The sequence below is a fragment of the Oreochromis niloticus genome, unplaced genomic scaffold (assembly GCF_001858045.2).
Source record: "Oreochromis niloticus isolate F11D_XX unplaced genomic scaffold, O_niloticus_UMD_NMBU tig00000457_pilon, whole genome shotgun sequence".
Classification (NCBI taxonomy): Eukaryota; Metazoa; Chordata; class Actinopteri; order Cichliformes; family Cichlidae; genus Oreochromis; species Oreochromis niloticus.
In genome coordinates this window covers 79,784-92,143 of record NW_020327171.1, presented here as the reverse complement: position 1 = coordinate 92,143, position 12,360 = coordinate 79,784, and the positions used below count along the sequence as shown (strand labels likewise).

Sequence of the window (12,360 nt, the reverse complement as noted above, 5' to 3'; positions counted from 1 at the left end):
TGCATACATATGATTAAAATTTGGGATATAATGGTTGTATTGATGTATAGCAACTTAAAATACTCCCAGAAATGGCACTACAACATGTAAAAATATAAAGATAAGCTCAGGCGGACTGGGTTCTTTAGTAGGTCTAAAGGGTTAACCTGTGTCCTCACATCTGCTTCATGAATATGAAGGGTTGTAGTGGGAGAAGGTGGTGTGAAATCCTCATAGCTGTGGAGTGAGGAGGGGGCTCCTGTGGGTGAAGTCTTTGATGGTGGTGATGGCTCTGTGCTGGTGGGAGTGGGGAGGTGGGGGGATGATGGACCAAAGTGTCTCTTTTGTTGGGGAAGGTGGAGGTGTCAAGGCTGCTTGATGTCTCATCAAACCAGCAGTAAAAGTCGTTGAGGGTGTTGGCCAACAGCAGGTCGTCAGTGGAGTGGGGCTGTGTGCTTATATCCTTACTCTCGTTTCCCTTAGCGTATCTGTAACATGCAACTTCTGTCGGTGCTGTGCTACTGGAAACTGAATTTCCATCACACTATATGTTGTGATGATCTCAGTTCAGTCATGGTGTGTTCTGCCATCCTGCTGAATTGTGTTCCAGTGTATGAGCGTACAAACAAGCGTATGGCGGGGATGAATCGGAATGTCTTGAGCCTCAGCATCACATCATCATAGTGGGTGTCAAAGTAATACTCGGCCAATTCGGAGTCTGGCGAGTCTGAGAGGTCCCATGCTTGCATGTCTCCCTCTGAAAATGAGAACAATAACAAGATAGTAGTAGCCCCTGTCTCACTCTTAGTTCAACATTCCGAAATCCCGAATAAATAATCTCATCAACCCGTGAAAGAAACCCCAGTAGATGCGTAAAAACTAGTTCAATTAAAACTAGTGGTTTGATTAAATGAAACACTTGTGAACAAGCTGACATTACCCATTCAGAAGAAATTCCCACTTGTGCCGTTTTTAAAATAAAATGCATGCATCGCTGCAAGCTGAGATATTGTCAGAATTATAAAATTAGTGTGATTAAAACACTATTACCAACACTTTTGACTAGATGTAAATAAAAAGCATCCCCTCTTTGTTAAGGTACACTGTGAAGCAAAACGGCTTCCACTCCGCCCGCAAAACAAAGAATTGCTTTTAAGAACACGTATGTCTGCATAACTGAATGTTGAGATACACCAAAGTGATAAAAATAGTTTGGGACTCTGACCAGCAACATCCAGCAAGACCCAGACAGCGTTTTCTATCTCCCAGCTGGAGTTTTTTGTTTGTCTGTGACTGCAGAGTCAGATCTTTGTTGAGCCTCACACTTGCAGAGGTGAGTCAGTTTGCAGAGATCCCTCCCACCCTGGCTTTCATGTGCTAGATTTCTTATCTGAAACAGTAATATTTCACTGACTGCTGCTTATACCACAGGTTAATACACTCTACTGATCCCTGATGGGAGAATCATCACCTCTGCCAGCAAAGAAGCCTGGTGGATGTTTGTTTACAGTCTGATGATGCGACATCATGCTCTGCATCTTCAAAGTTTGTCTCTTGATCATCATTCATACACAGTTATGTAAAGTATGCTCATATCTAGTAGAGCAGGGCAATATGGTCCAAAATATTTATCACGATATATATTTGAAAATATATATCGGTTACCGAGGGAGAGTTTCTGAAAAGCTGCATGATGAAGGTGTGCGACGTCTTGTGTCCAGACAAAACGCAGATTTTGGCAAATGTGAGCCTAAGGAGAAACGAATGTCAAAGTGTAACCACCATGAAACTGCCCTGGGACAAACTTGTTGGGCTTACAAGAAATCGAACGTCAGTGTTGTGTGGTGAAAAAAGTGGACTTGTTGGCAGGATGCAAGTACAGATGCAGGAAATGAGTTAGGGGGCGATTTTAGCCCATTTTGGGGGTGCTTCAGCCCCAAAATGAATCAAAGCACCCCCAAAGATTTCTTACTTTTTTGACAATACTTGCTGTTTGTGTGACACACTAGTAAAAATATAAAAAGCATACAGTACTTGGTTGAGACGTAACATTTTAACAACAAAAGTATAGACCCCCCCCCTCCCAAAATGGTTTGTTCCAGCTCGCCTCTCCCTGTTGGAGCGATGGTGGTTGAGACGCAGCGGAGCTGAGGTGGAAGTGCCTGGCGTAAAACAGGACATGTTAGCTGCATTTAACCTTCAGTTACTCTTTATATAGTTGGTAGGAGTCAGACCATGTTTCTTTTTAGCTGAAGAATATCACACCAGGTAACCTGCAGTGTGGAAAACTTGTTTTCCGACGATGTTTGATACCCTACAATCCGTCCTGCTCTGTAGTAAAATCAGTGATATTTGACCGTCCTATTGCTCCCATTGAAATGTATACAGCCTACTTAAAATCTAAAACTTATAATTGTCCGTAGCTACTTTTGTTACCACTGTCCTGTTTGAAATGGATACTAACTAGCTAACTGACTGAATGCCCATTAACCTTATAACTCCTGGTGTGTGTGTGTGTGTGCGTTTGTGTGTGTGTGTGTGTGTGTGTGTGTGTGTGTGTGTGTGTGTGTGTGTGTACAGAGAGACAGTCAGGTTCATAATGGATGTTAGGAAGTTGATGTTTTTTTTTTTTTTAAAAAGAGCCACATTCAGGTAAAAGTGTAAAATCAAATGATCGGTCAATCAAGAATAATGTTGGATCAGTGTTTCAATATTTATATCTTTTATTAGATGTTCATGTGGTTTGGTTATTTGCCTTTTGGTTGAAAGTACACTGAGAGAGGACTTTGTTAGTGATTTTAATAATATTTTTTTCATATTAATTCATTTTTCATCTAATTGAATACAATTTATTTGTGTATGATTGTCAGTCCAAAGAGGGAGAGAGGAAAGAGGGGAACGTGGGGAGAAAGTTAAAGGTCAGGAAGAACCAGGTAAGAAAACAGAAGGGGAATAGTGACAGGCAACAGAAACTGTTAAACTGACAAAGAGAAAAAAATGATTTTACTCGTATAGTCTGGAAGTTTTTCTCTCCCTGTGTTAAAGCTGCTTTACAGAATCTGCAAAACAAACTGGGTTGAAACATTTTTGACGCTCAACATTCCAACATAACATTATCATTGATCAATTAATAATCAATGATAATGGGGAGATTAAAATTAATAATATATATGTATGTGGTTCAGCCATAACTCTACTAAAACCTCAGCCAGTAATAGGTAGGCCAACTTTTGGACCGTCCAGTTGACTGTATGACTGCTGCAGTACGTACATCACATTTGCTCACTATCAGAAAGAGCCAAACGGAGCCCTGGTGGAGTGATAAGATACGATAAGATAAGATAAGATAAGATAAGATAAGATAAGATAAGATAAGATAAAACTTTATTAATCCCTCGGGTGGGTTCCTCTGGGAAATTCGGTTTCCAAAAGCACAGCACCGACAGAAATTACAGAGCGTGAGCAGAATATTATATATACACACATATAAATACAGAGACATATATAAATAAATTATACGAAGGGGATAAATAGAATAAATAGGAATAAAAAATAAAAATAAAATACAAGTGAAAATACAAGTGAATTGCACATTTCAAGTATTGAAGTCAGGAGTGAGGAGTGAGAGTGAGGAGCTGTAAAGAGAAGCAGATGCTCTGTTTATATTCTAAAAATGTTTTAAGCTTGTTTCAAAGATTCTGTACTGCAGCTTTAAATGTTTTCTAAAAGCACACATACACGTATCAGTGTTTCTCAAACTTTTTACAGTGTGAGAAAATGTCAAGCTCTCAAGTACCACGATGAAAGCATGAAACTCATAAATCTGACAACACAAAATTAGTCTTATTGAATTAGTAAAATTAGTGTCTGCAGTAAAGATTTTTTCATACATTGTATACATTCTACCACAGGCAAAGTTGCCTCCATTTTTATAGTTTTTATTCATATTTTGTAATAATTTATTCTGTTTTGGGATCATTTTTTTTTTATATATCTGTATCATATTATACATTCACATTAAAAGTGAATCTCTGTCCATAAATTGCACTCAGTTTACTTTTTACTCACTATGAGCATCATTCATTATCCTCCCCCAGTAATTAAGGTTAGCATATGTATTTTTTTTATTCCAATCCATTCTTCTTTTGCAGCATTTAAATAACCTTTATCAGATTTGATGGTTTCAAAAAAGTGTTTTGTTTTTCTTTCACACATGTGGGATTAAATTTGTGTTAAAATGTACAAAACACTGATGTCATGTTTTGTGACGAGGACCCAGGCACAGAGAGACTTGATGAATTTAAGAATCTTATGATTTAATAAAGAAATTTGCAGACTTGCACAGAGATGGTAAAATTTTGATGACTGATAACAGAGACGAAGACAACAGAGGACGAGGACAGAGAGGAACAGGGGTTTAAATGCACCAAGGAGACAGTCAGAGAGAACTCAGGACAACTGGAGACATTTAAGGATGCAGGGACTGACAGAGACAGGGAAGAAGTCTTATCGTGATGTGTAATGTTTATCTTGCCTGGCTGGGCAGCTGTCTGGGTGCCAATGAAGGGAAGCCAAAACAGGAGAAACACGCTCTCTCTTTCTAGTCCCTGTCAGTACTCTTGCTGCAGCATTTTGGATCAGCTGAAGGCTTTTCAGTGAGTTTTTAGGACATCCTGATAATAATGAATTACAGTAGTCCAGCCTGGAAGTAATAAATGCATGAACTAGTTTTTCAGCATCACTCTGAGACAGGATATTTCTAATTTTAGAGATGTTGCGCAAATGGAAGAAAGCAGTCTTACATGTTTGTTTAATATGTGCGTTGAAGGACATGTCCTGGTCAAAAATGACTCCAAGGTTCCTCACAGTGTTACTGGAGGCCAAGGTAAGGTAATATTATCAGGGTGTTTTGTTCGGCTCCAGCCTTGAGATCACAGCTGGCGCCGAAGTGGTAGCCGCATGAAGTGATGGCGGTTTTCACTTTAGTGCAAACAACTCATGTGAATTTCAAAGATGTTCTAGCATTCCCGTTGGACAGCTGTTAGCCTCTCCACGATGTCATCCATCCATACCGAGATGTTATCCAGTGTGCTCATAGAGCATGAGTGTTCACGACAGCCGTGAGCCTCTCTGAGATGTTGTCAGATGTTGTCGATCTCAGTACTCACAGCAGCCACAAGCTTCTCCAAGATGTCATCCGTGCTGCGTAGAATGAATCCATTCTGAGAAGCCACAGCTCGCTCCATTGTTCCAATCAACATAGTGGGCAGCCTTGTGGGGATTTGAACAGCCGTTTCCGCTTTCTTTATTCTTCGATAAGCCAGGGCTAAGCCAGTGCCGATCAGCAAGAACCCTGTAATCATGGTTCCGAAAAGGTGTCTTCAATGTCTTACAGTCAGGCTCACCTGAGCCCAGGCTTCTCATTGAGAAGAGGGTGTCAATTGCAGTCAGGGGCCAGTTGATCAAATCCATAATTCGTCTTTTAGGTTTTAGAGAACAGACTGTGAGAGAGTGTTCCAGGGAAAAAGTGAGAAAATACACGAGACTAGACAAGGACACAAGACGCTAAGCAGGGAAGATAAGGGAAGGGGGAGGAGAGAAGTATGACTGCCTTCACCAAGAGAAAAAAAAATAAATTGGAAGCTTTCACTTAAATAAATGAGGGGAAAGTCATACCTTAATGTTCAGTGGTGACGACAACATAAAAACTGTTTGTGTTAAATCAATATTTAAAACTGATTAAAACAAACAAACAAACAAAAAAAGCTTAAATCTTATGGATGTATCTAAAATTCTATTGTGATAATGAGGAAACATGACTACCAACACACAGTATTCCCCTGCAGGTTTATATTCAGCTTTCTTGGAATGCCATGTCTCCTCATTATCCAACGTGTCAGTTTAAAGGGACTCAACTCTGCCTGTGTCAGCATTTCTTTCAGCTCTTCTTTCACAAATTCCTCCATCAGTGAATCAGCTCTCACACACATAAAGTTTCACAGGTTAGAGAAAATGATCCAAATACTGTCATAAAACAACACTGACATGAAGGGCTCATCAATCAGGTACATGAATGAAATTCAACATATAGATAATATAGGAAGAAAACCCAGTTAGATACTTTTCACCTTAAGGTTGTTCAGTGTTTAAACAGCTGGAGCTGAAACATGAACTAAATGTTAAATAAAACTAAAATAAGTACAAAACACTGTGAACATCCTTTGATTCATTAGAACTACGACTGACCGTCACTTACAAATGAAACAGATGATGAAAGCTTATTTTTTCTTATAGTCTATATGTGAATGAAGTTTGATTAATGGTCATCATCATAAAGTTCACAGAGCTCTGAGAGGAATGTTTCCATGGCAACCAAAGGTGACGTCACTTCCAAAGGTTCCAAAAGTGAAAAGCAGAATAAACACCAACTATTTAATGCACCACACATCACAGCTAGCTACATCCAACTTTTTCATCCAGACTAAAAAAGTACACACAGATAAAAAACTAAATACAACAACAAAAACAACATGACAGAAATATTGAAGGAAGAAAAATTGAAAAATATTACAAAATTAGCTACATTTACAATTCATAATGTCAGGATATCACACTTACTAGTGTCTTAAAGAAATATCCACATGCCACAACCAAGAGGGGGGTCATACCCCGTACATATGGATTATATTATGCTGTGTAGAGATAGTCTCGATATGCTAGAGAACTTTAATATTTAATGTGCTAAACGAGGCCTGGTAAGTCTGACATGCAGCTCTATGGTTTGTTGCACCTTCTTTGAGGATTGCATGGTCTGAATTTGGGGAAAGTGGCAGCCGTCATTTCTTGTGAATAATTTCTCACTGTAAGTAACTAATGTGTATTTATATAGTGCTTTTGTTTTTCTGCCACTGTAAATAAGAATGCGCTCTTTCCTTGATTAGATAAAGGTTACTCTGACTCACTGCTCCACCTTGTGGCTGAAATTGCTATTACATAGAAGTGCAGCTAAGCCCCAGGTCCAACTTCAATTTTTTTTTTAAATTTGTTCGTCTTTTGATTATTAAACTCTAATTACTTATGTCTGTAGTTGTAGATGGTTGGTGGTTATTAAACACAAGAAGTACTGCACTGACTTGAACATCCTGTCAGTGTTTTAAATATAAGATTACATTTTGCTGCTCTATAAGTTGTAATATAAAGTTGCAGAAATCTCTGTTATATTCAAGGATTACTAACAAATACTACTATTCCCCCGGTGAACAAAAAGATTAAAATGTAACTGGGATAACACTTTAGAGTACTAAGATTCCTCACATCATGTTCACCAGGGAGGACAAAGGATAACTGTTTGCTGAGCTGAGCACTATGCAGTCCGCCTTTGTTTTCGCGTCTTCGTTCACTTTGAAATAGTTCCACACGGCTCACTTGTTTCGCCTTCTCCCAGCCCCGAGCTGCAGCCGGAGCCTGGGGGCAGGCACTTGGCGCCTGTGATTAACCCCTTACATGCCGCTCAAACATAGACAGGTCTCAGACCGTGGTATCGGTCCCCGGTATCGGGGGACTTGAGTACTTTAGAAAATGTGGTATCGAGGCCGATACCAGATACCGGTATCGATATCGGTGCATCCCTAGTGGTGACGTCAACAAAAAACACATTTCTTGTTTGTATACATTTTTTACAAATAAGATATTATGGGAGAAGGAGGGAGGAGTGTGCATAACACAGGATGAATGGACTCAAATATGGAAAGAACAATGGAAATGCACTACCTCACAAAGATGGAGGGAATTTGGATGGAAAATTTTGATTAGGTTCTTTATCACCTCTTACCAAAAGATTTATTATGATGGGAATCCCCCGTATGCTGGAGAAAATATGGACACAGATGACTACACCTCTGATATTTGCAGGCAGAATTTTAAACCTTGGGTGAAATGGGGTCAATGCAGTTCTTAAGCATGCATGCAAATGTTCATTAGTCAGCTGTGAGCGAGTCTTTCCCATTCATCTTTAAATGCCAGATTTTCACTTCAGGAAGCACACAGCCCCACTCCACTGTTGGCCAACGCCCTCAACGACTTTTACTGCCGGTTTGATGAGACATCAAGCAGCTTTCACAACTCAATAGAGAATTCCCCAACAATAGAGACACTTTGGTCACTCATGGTAATGGTAAATGGACTGATTCTTATATAGCGCTTTTCTACTCTCCCGGAGTACTCAACGCGCTCTATACAACACGCCACATTCACCCAGTCACACCCATTCTCACAAGCAATACCTCTATACTGAGTGCTTTCTAACTACACTCACACACATTCATACTCCGATGGATGCATCGGAGAGCAACTTGGGGTTAGTATCTTGCCCAAGGATACTTGGCATGCAGACTGGAGGAGCCTGGGATCGAACCTCCAACCTTGCGATCAGTAGGTGACCTGCTCTACCGCCTGAGCTACAGCCACCCCCAGCTACATCCACCCCATCCCCCCACCTTCTCCACTCCCCCCACAACAGAGCAATTAATGCTATGAAAGACTTCTCCCACAGGAGCAACCTCCTCACTTCACACCTATGAGGATTTCACACCACCTTCTCCCACTACAACCCTTCATATTCATGAAGCAGATGTGAGGACGCAGTTTAACCCTTTAGAAATACTAAAGAACCAATTCAATTCAATTGTATCTATATAGCGCCAAATCACAAGAAAAATAGCCTCAAGGCGCTTTATATTGTACAGTAGATACAGAGAAAAGCCCAACAATCATATGACCCCCTATGAGCAAGCACTTTGGCAACAGTTCAAAGGAAAAATTCCCTTTTAACAGGAAGAAACCTCCGGCAGAACCAGGCTCAGGGAGGGGCGGGGCCATCTGCTGCGACCGGTTGGGGTGAGAGAAGGAAAACAGGATAAAGACATGCTGTGGAAGAGAGACAGAGATTAATAACAGATATGATTCAATGCACAGAGGTCTGTTAACACATAGTGAGTGAGAAAGGTGACTGGAAAGGAAAAACTCCTCGTGTGTCATAGTGGTCTGATCAGACAATATATTTACCCTTTTGTGCCATTTCATGTTTAGGTCAGTTATGTTTCTTTGTGCAGTCATTTGGTTTGTTAAGTTTGCAGTTCTTTGCCTGAGTTCAGTTTTGTTTCTTTGACATTTTTTATGAGCTTAACATTAATTACTTTTATAAATATAATATTTGGGTTAAATGAATGAAAACTCTGTTTTCCTAATAATTCTTGTGACTCCTTCTGCTTTTTCAACTTGGTTCATCACACAGCCCTAAATATTTGTTTAATGTCCTGGTCAAATATTACTCCAAGGTGTTACTGGAGGCCAAGGTAATGCCATCCAGAGCAAGTATCTGCTTAGATACCATATTTCTAGGTATTTTAGGGCCAAGTATAATCAGCAGCATAAAGTTAGTTGTCACCCAGGTCTTTATATCAAGCTCTGCTGTGTTCAAGCTATTAATTGCTGCGCGCAGGAGAGCCAAAACACACATCAAACATTAGAGTTCAGTTATGCCAGCTTTAACCTTGGGATGCCTCAGCTTCTCTTTTATATCCCCCACACTCAACTCTCTGCATCAGGAAGCTCCTGCCACTGGTCACCCTGGGAGTTTCGTCCTTCTACACCCTAACAGTTAGCAGATAACGTAGTGAAGCATCGTTGACACAAAATTTGACTCTGACTTTAAACACTGGTCACTTCAGGTGTTGCTCTGATATACAGGAAATGACATCACGGCTCAAACTCTTTGTCAGTAAACCATTTCTTTATTTAACATATAAAATTTTGGTTTAATTGTTGCAGGATTTCATTACACAAACAAGCTGAAAAAAAAAACTGCAGAACACATGGATCAATGCGATCAATGCATTCAATAAAAATATAACAGGAAACAGATTTCTTAATCAAAGAAATATTAATGATGAAGAAAATGACCTCACAGCCCATTGTTCATTCATTGGGCCGGTTTCAGTTGTTATGCAAATGTGCTGTTTACAAGATTAACGTAAAAGCAGGAATCAAGACGTAACAGTTTATTTGTAACATGGAATCGTTTCTGAGTGGAGTATGAACTGAGATTACTCAAACTCTTTCACAGATGAAGTTCTCTTTCATGTGTCTGCGTTCATGCTTAGTATGATCACATGATTGTGAAAAGGTTTTGTCACAGTGTCTGCACTTGTATGGTTTCTCTCATGTGTGGACTCGTTTATGCTTTTCAAGCTGACGTGCACTGATGAAGGATGACCCACACTGATCGCAGACATGCTTTTTAACGCCACTGTGAAGGAGTTCATATTGTTTGAAGTCCTTTGAAGTGGTGAAGCCTCTCCCGCATTCTTTACAGTAGTTCATTTTGTCTCCAGTGTGTCTACGTTGATGTATTTTCAGAGTCCTTCAATGACTTAAAGTTTTTCCACAAAGGTCACAACAAAAGTCTTTCCCACAGCGATGACAGGGTTGAGAACTTGATCCATCTGTGTCGCTCTGCTTCTAAACAAAAACACAAAGACAGTGTAAATCAGTCCTTAACATTTTTATCCTGAACGTCACCTGAAATAAAGAGCATCTCTGCCAAAGTCCAATTACATTTAACTGTTTACATTATCACACTCAGCTCAATTTAATGTGCTATAAAAACGATAAGAGTAAAAACATTAAAGTAATACTAGTTTAATGCTACAATAACAATAACACAATTCTCAAACACTATCCCTAAAAACCTGTGATTAGAGTCTGAATAATCATTCAGAGCTGCCTTTCCATGCAGTAGAATTGCTAACATGCTAACACACTTTGATGAGCAGAGTTGTTTCAAACAGTTGGGCTGACAAGATAAAAATATAAATACATACCTCACAGTAACTGCACTTGTAGAGTCTTTCTGGTGTGGATCTGTTGGTGTGCTTTCAGGTAACGTGGAGATTTAAAAGTCTTCTCACACAGGTCACATTTATAAGGTCGTTCCTCAGTGTGGGTAAACATGTGACGTCGTAACTCTGTGTTTGTAGTAAACTGTTTACCACACTGATCACAGCTGTACGCCTTAATTCCAGAGTGGGTAACTAGATGACTCTGTAAGCTGTTACTGTGAGTAAAAGCTCTGCCACACTGATCACAGGTGTACGCTTTAACTCCTCTGTGGATGAGTTGATGTGATTTTAAGTGTGAAATGTGCGTAAAAGACTTTCCACAGTCTCCACAGCTGAACGGTCTCTCTCCAGTGTGGATGAGTTTGTGTCTTTTTAAGCTTCCAGACTCGGTAAAAGACTTTCCACAGTCTCCACAGCTGAACGGTCTCTCTCCAGTGTGAATGAGTTGGTGTGTTTTTAAGCTTCCAGACGTGGTAAAAGACTTTCCACAGACTCTACAGCTGAACGGTCTCTCTCCAGTGTGGATGAGTTGGTGTCTTTTCAAGTTTCCAGAGAGGGTAAAAGACTTTCCACAGTCTCCACAGCTCAACGGTCTCTCTCCAGTGTGAATGAGTTTGTGTGTTTTTAAGCTTCCAGAGTGGGTAAAAGTCTTTCCACACTCATCACAGCTGAACAGTCTCTCTCCACTGTGGATGAGTTGGTGTGTTTTTAATCTTCCAGAGTGGGTAAAAGACTTTCCACACTCATCACAGCTGAACGGTCTCTCTCTCTCTCTCTAAGGCTAGACCCCCTATGCTAAAGTGAGCCTACCGCAGACATGAGCGAGACAGATAAATATGAAGGCATGCCGGCTCGGACGTCGCCCGGATCAACAAGGTCCGCGTCAGGTGTTGAGGAACCAGGGCACCCTGATGACAAGTGGGCTACTGGAACAAGAAGGCATCGGTGGGCAAGAGACGAAAACAGGGCGTTGTTGGAATGCTACTACGCAAGTAACCCTGGCGGAAGGGGTTAAATGAATAGGATGAGGGACCTATGGATTCTTCGATACCCAACATCCACAATGACGGCGAAACAACTAGTAGCTCAGTGTTCTAACATTCGAAAGAAGGGACTGCTGTCACAGCTAGAGATTGACGAGGTACAACATAAATGCTACGGCAAGGAGGAGTCAGGATGCCAGGTCAGGGGGGAGATATCATCACCCCCACCCGAGATTGGGTACATAGCCCCAAGTGCGATAGGAGAAGGATCGTTGAGTGCGAGAGGAACTGACCTGAAAGATAGGATCATGGCCAAGCTTGAAACCTGGATCCCCCGTAGCCGGTTACCAAGATTACGTGAAGTACCCTCAGAAGGTCTGCTAGATGATGTTAATGCAGCACTACGGACGATACCTACAACCACGATTACCGACACTAACAAGCTGATCTACACTATGGCAGCAGTGATCAGTGAGATGCTTGGCTACAAGTTGAACAGC

The 12,360-nt window shown here is 40.6% G+C and overlaps 1 long non-coding RNA gene across 1 annotated transcript; it reads right to left on the bottom strand.

The window, feature by feature from the left end:
• Window positions 1–10,191: 10,191 nt before the first annotated feature.
• LOC102078365 (uncharacterized) lies at window positions 10,192–11,148 on the bottom strand. The gene is made up of 2 exons (XR_003217349.1): window positions 10,860–11,148; window positions 10,192–10,497 (listed from the first exon to the last, which is right to left on the bottom strand). It is a non-coding gene; the product is annotated as an uncharacterized LOC102078365 (long non-coding RNA).
• Window positions 11,149–12,360: the final 1,212 nt, after the last annotated feature.